Source organism: Bactrocera oleae, chromosome X (assembly GCF_042242935.1).
Source record: "Bactrocera oleae isolate idBacOlea1 chromosome X, idBacOlea1, whole genome shotgun sequence".
NCBI lineage: Eukaryota > Metazoa > Arthropoda > Insecta > Diptera > Tephritidae > Bactrocera > Bactrocera oleae.
The window spans coordinates 37,884,514-37,889,899 of record NC_091541.1 but is presented as its reverse complement, the minus strand read 5'-3'; positions in this window follow the sequence as shown (position 1 = coordinate 37,889,899).

Genomic DNA, 5,386 nt, shown 5'->3' with positions numbered 1-5,386 from the left:
TCTCTAATTAACGTGCACCTGTGCGGCTACATGAATCAAATAGTTTGCGCCATCTTAGATCACCCTGTTTAGGCGCTAATGGCCGCAAAAGGGTGACACGTTAAATTCCAAAGTGTTTTTTGGTGAATTGCCACGCCCCTATTGGTGGTAGGCGGGTGATTGATGATGCAAATGGAAGCCCTGAGTGTCCTCTAAACGATGCAATTTGTTTGACCCACCTAGCTTATATACTCCGGCCGCTAGAGGTCGCAGAAGGGTGGAAAAACACCTGTGTGTGGCAAAATGACTCATGGTGCATTCTATAGGATTCCCACGCTCCTGCTGGTGGTAGGCAGGTGGTTGATGGTGATAATGGAAGCCCCGAGTGTCCTCTAGGTGATCCACTTGGTTTCATCCCCCCCTCTCATATACCCCCTTAACTGGAAACACAAAAAAGGTAAAAAGTAGAAATTTTGAAATTTTCACTTTTTTGTTGATTGCCACTCACCTGTTCAACCTATATCTGAGATTGATGTCTCTAATTAACGTGCACCTGTGCGGCTACATGAATCAAATATATATATATATAAAAAAAATACTGTAATATAATACGCAACGAATGTGAGTTTTTTTATTGAGAATGAAATTTTAAATAATTAACAAAAAAGATTTATGCGTTATGGAATCAATAAACTATAAAAATAATTTTTAGATTAGGGTGGTTGTTAACAAACCCATGTGTAAATTTAATTAAAAATGTATACAAAATAAACCGAGTAATCCACAACGAATATGAGTTATTTATTGAAAATAAAATTTTTAATTATCACCGAAAACGATTTATTGTTACAAATCTTAGATGAAAAACGGGTAATTTTATTTTCTTGCATCTTAATTTGGAAAATGAATAATTTTTTTTAAATTAAATGATTTTTAATAGAATTTTTTTCTAGTTTTTTAATAGTTTTTTTCATTTAAAACATGAATAGTAAAAACAATTTAAAAAATTTATTATGAAGTTAATGAACTACACAAATAAATTTTTAGGTTAGGTTGGTTGTTATAAATCTCACTCAAAAAGTATCGTTTTTTAGACACACTTCAAACATGATTCAACCCTCTCCCCCCCTAATGTAAAACATCATAAGATGACAACGAAAATAACAATAGAATAATAGAAAGTCTAGGAGTACTAAGAGCATATGATTTTTATCTGTTTCAATATCAAGTTAAAGAGATGAAGTACAGATGGCGCTAATTTATAACGCCAACTCTTACAGCGAAAGTGATGAATTTTTAAATCTTTAACTTTTGAATATCTGACACAACTGCAGCGTAGTCTGCCGAAATTCTATGTAAAACGTTCTAACATCAACAACAATTTAAATAATAAATAAATTCATTGTTAAAACATTATCTAGTTGATCGAATTGTGAATCTAAGCCATCCTCGACGTCCCTTGAACTTACACAAAAAATTTCATCAAAATCGGTCCAGCCGTCTAGGAGGAGTTCAGTGACATACACACGCACAGAAGAAATATATACAATGTGCGTTCCAAAGAAGAATTAGCTAGAGGTTGAAAAAACTAGCGCAGTTTGCGCCTTACGAAGTAAGGCGTAAACGGAGCGCCCTAGTAGATTGATGTCTCTAATTAACGTGCACCTGTGCGGCTACATGAATCAAATAGTTTGCGCCATCTTAGATCACCCTGTTTAGGCGCTAATGGCCGCAAAAGGGTGACACGTTAAATTCCAAAGTGTTTTTTGGTGAATTGCCACGCCCCTATTGGTGGTAGGCGGGTGATTGATGATGCAAATGGAAGCCCTGAGTGTCCTCTAAACGATGCAATTTGTTTGACCCACCTAGCTTATATACTCCGGCCGCTAGAGGTCGCAGAAGGGTGGAAAAACACCTGTGTGCAGGGCAAAATGACTCATGGTGCATTCTATAGGATTCCCACGCTCCTGCTGGTGGTAGGCAGGTGGTTGATGGTGATAATGGAAGCCCCGAATGTCCTCTAGGTGATCCACTTGGTTTCATCCCTCCCTCTCATATACCCCCTTAACTGGAAACACAAAAAAGGTAAAAAGTAGAAATTTTGAAATTTTCACTTTTTTGTTGATTGCCACTCACCTGTTCAACCTATATCTGAGATTGATGTCTCTAATTAACGTGCACCTGTGCGGCTACATGAATCAAATAGTTTGCGCCATCTTAGATCACCCTGTTTAGGCGCTAATGGCCGCAAAAGGGTGACACGTTAAATTCCAAAGTGTTTTTTGGTGAATTGCCACGCCCCTATTGGTGGTAGGCGGGTGATTGATGATGCAAATGGAAGCCCTGAGTGTCCTCTAAACGATGCAATTTGTTTGACCCACCTAGCTTATATACTCCGGCCGCTAGAGGTCGCAGAAGGGTGGAAAAACACCTGTGTGCAGGGCAAAATGACTCATGGTGCATTCTATAGGATTCCCACGCTCCTGCTGGTGGTAGGCAGGTGGTTGATGGTGATAATGGAAGCCCCGAGTGTCCTCTAGGTGATCCACTTGGTTTCATCCCCCCCTCTCATATACCCCCTTAACTGGAAACACAAAAAAGGTAAAAAGTAGAAATTTTGAAATTTTCACTTTTTTGTTGATTGCCACTCACCTGTTCAACCTATATCTGAGATTGATGTCTCTAATTAACGTGCACCTGTGCGGCTACATGAATCAAATAGTTTGCGCCATCTTAGATCACCCTGTTTAGGCGCTAATGGCCGCAAAAGGGTGACACGTTAAATTTCAAAGTGTTTTTTGGTGAATTGCCACGCCCCTATTGGTGGTAGGCGGGTGATTGATGATGCAAATGGAAGCCCTGAGTGTCCTCTAAACGATGCAATTTGTTTGACCCACCTAGCTTATATACTCCGGCCGCTAGAGGTCGCAGAAGGGTGGAAAAACACCTGTGTGCAGGGCAAAATGACTCATGGTGCATTCTATAGGATTCCCACGCTCCTGCTGGTGGTAGGCAGGTGGTTGATGGTGATAATGGAAGCCCCGAGTGTCCTCTAGGTGATCCACTTGGTTTCATCCCCCCCTCTCATATACCCCCTTAACTGGAAACACAAAAAAGGTAAAAAGTAGAAATTTTGAAATTTTCACTTTTTTGTTGATTGCCACTCACCTGTTCAACCTATATCTGAGATTGATGTCTCTAATTAACGTGCACCTGTGCGGCTACATGAATCAAATAGTTTGCGCCATCTTAGATCACCCTGTTTAGGCGCTAATGGCCGCAAAAGGGTGACACGTTAAATTCCAAAGTGTTTTTTGGTGAATTGCCACGCCCCTATTGGTGGTAGGCGGGTGATTGATGATGCAAATGGAAGCCCTGAGTGTCCTCTAAACGATGCAATTTGTTTGACCCACCTAGCTTATATACTCCGGCCGCTAGAGGTCGCAGAAGGGTGGAAAAACACCTGTGTGCAGGGCAAAATGACTCATGGTGCATTCTATAGGATTCCCACGCTCCTGCTGGTGGTAGGCAGGTGGTTGATGGTGATAATGGAAGCCCCGAGTGTCCTCTAGGTGATCCACTTGGTTTCATCCCCCCCTCTCATATACCCCCTTAACTGGAAACACAAAAAAGGTAAAAAGTAGAAATTTTGAAATTTTCACTTTTTTGTTGATTGCCACTCACCTGTTCAACCTATATCTGAGATTGATGTCTCTAATTAACGTGCACCTGTGCGGCTACATGAATCAAATAGTTTGCGCCATCTTAGATCACCCTGTTTAGGCGCTAATGGCCGCAAAAGGGTGACACGTTAAATTCCAAAGTGTTTTTTGGTGAATTGCCACGCCCCTATTGGTGGTAGGCGGGTGATTGATGATGCAAATGGAAGCCCTGAGTGTCCTCTAAACGATGCAATTTGTTTGACCCACCTAGCTTATATACTCCGGCCGCTAGAGGTCGCAGAAGGGTGGAAAAACACCTGTGTGCAGGGCAAAATGACTCATGGTGCATTCTATAGGATTCCCACGCTCCTGCTGGTGGTAGGCAGGTGGTTGATGGTGATAATGGAAGCCCCGAGTGTCCTCTAGGTGATCCACTTGGTTTCATCCCCCCCTCTCATATACCCCCTTAACTGGAAACACAAAAAAGGTAAAAAGTAGAAATTTTGAAATTTTCACTTTTTTGTTGATTGCCACTCACCTGTTCAACCTATATCTGAGATTGATGTCTCTAATTAACGTGCACCTGTGCGGCTACATGAATCAAATAGTTTGCGCCATCTTAGATCACCCTGTTTAGGCGCTAATGGCCGCAAAAGGGTGACACGTTAAATTCCAAAGTGTTTTTTGGTGAATTGCCACGCCCCTATTGGTGGTAGGCGGGTGATTGATGATGCAAATGGAAGCCCTGAGTGTCCTCTAAACGATGCAATTTGTTTGACCCACCTAGCTTATATACTCCGGCCGCTAGAGGTCGCAGAAGGGTGGAAAAACACCTGTGTGCAGGGCAAAATGACTCATGGTGCATTCTATAGGATTCCCACGCTCCTGCTGGTGGTAGGCAGGTGGTTGATGGTGATAATGGAAGCCCCGAGTGTCCTCTAGGTGATCCACTTGGTTTCATCCCCCCCTCTCATATACCCCCTTAACTGGAAACACAAAAAAGGTAAAAAGTAGAAATTTTGAAATTTTCACTTTTTTGTTGATTGCCACTCACCTGTTCAACCTATATCTGAGATTGATGTCTCTAATTAACGTGCACCTGTGCGGCTACATGAATCAAATAGTTTGCGCCATCTTAGATCACCCTGTTTAGGCGCTAATGGCCGCAAAAGGGTGACACGTTAAATTCCAAAGTGTTTTTTGGTGAATTGCCACGCCCCTATTGGTGGTAGGCGGGTGATTGATGATGCAAATGGAAGCCCTGAGTGTCCTCTAAACGATGCAATTTGTTTGACCCACCTAGCTTATATACTCCGGCCGCTAGAGGTCGCAGAAGGGTGGAAAAACACCTGTGTGCAGGGCAAAATGACTCATGGTGCATTCTATAGGATTCCCACGCTCCTGCTGGTGGTAGGCAGGTGGTTGATGGTGATAATGGAAGCCCCGAGTGTCCTCTAGGTGATCCACTTGGTTTCATCCCCCCCTCTCATATACCCCCTTAACTGGAAACACAAAAAAGGTAAAAAGTAGAAATTTTGAAATTTTCACTTTTTTGTTGATTGCCACTCACCTGTTCAACCTATATCTGAGATTGATGTCTCTAATTAACGTGCACCTGTGCGGCTACATGAATCAAATAGTTTGCGCCATCTTAGATCACCCTGTTTAGGCGCTAATGGCCGCAAAAGGGTGACACGTTAAATTCCAAAGTGTTTTTTGGTGAATTGCCACGCCCCTATTGGTGG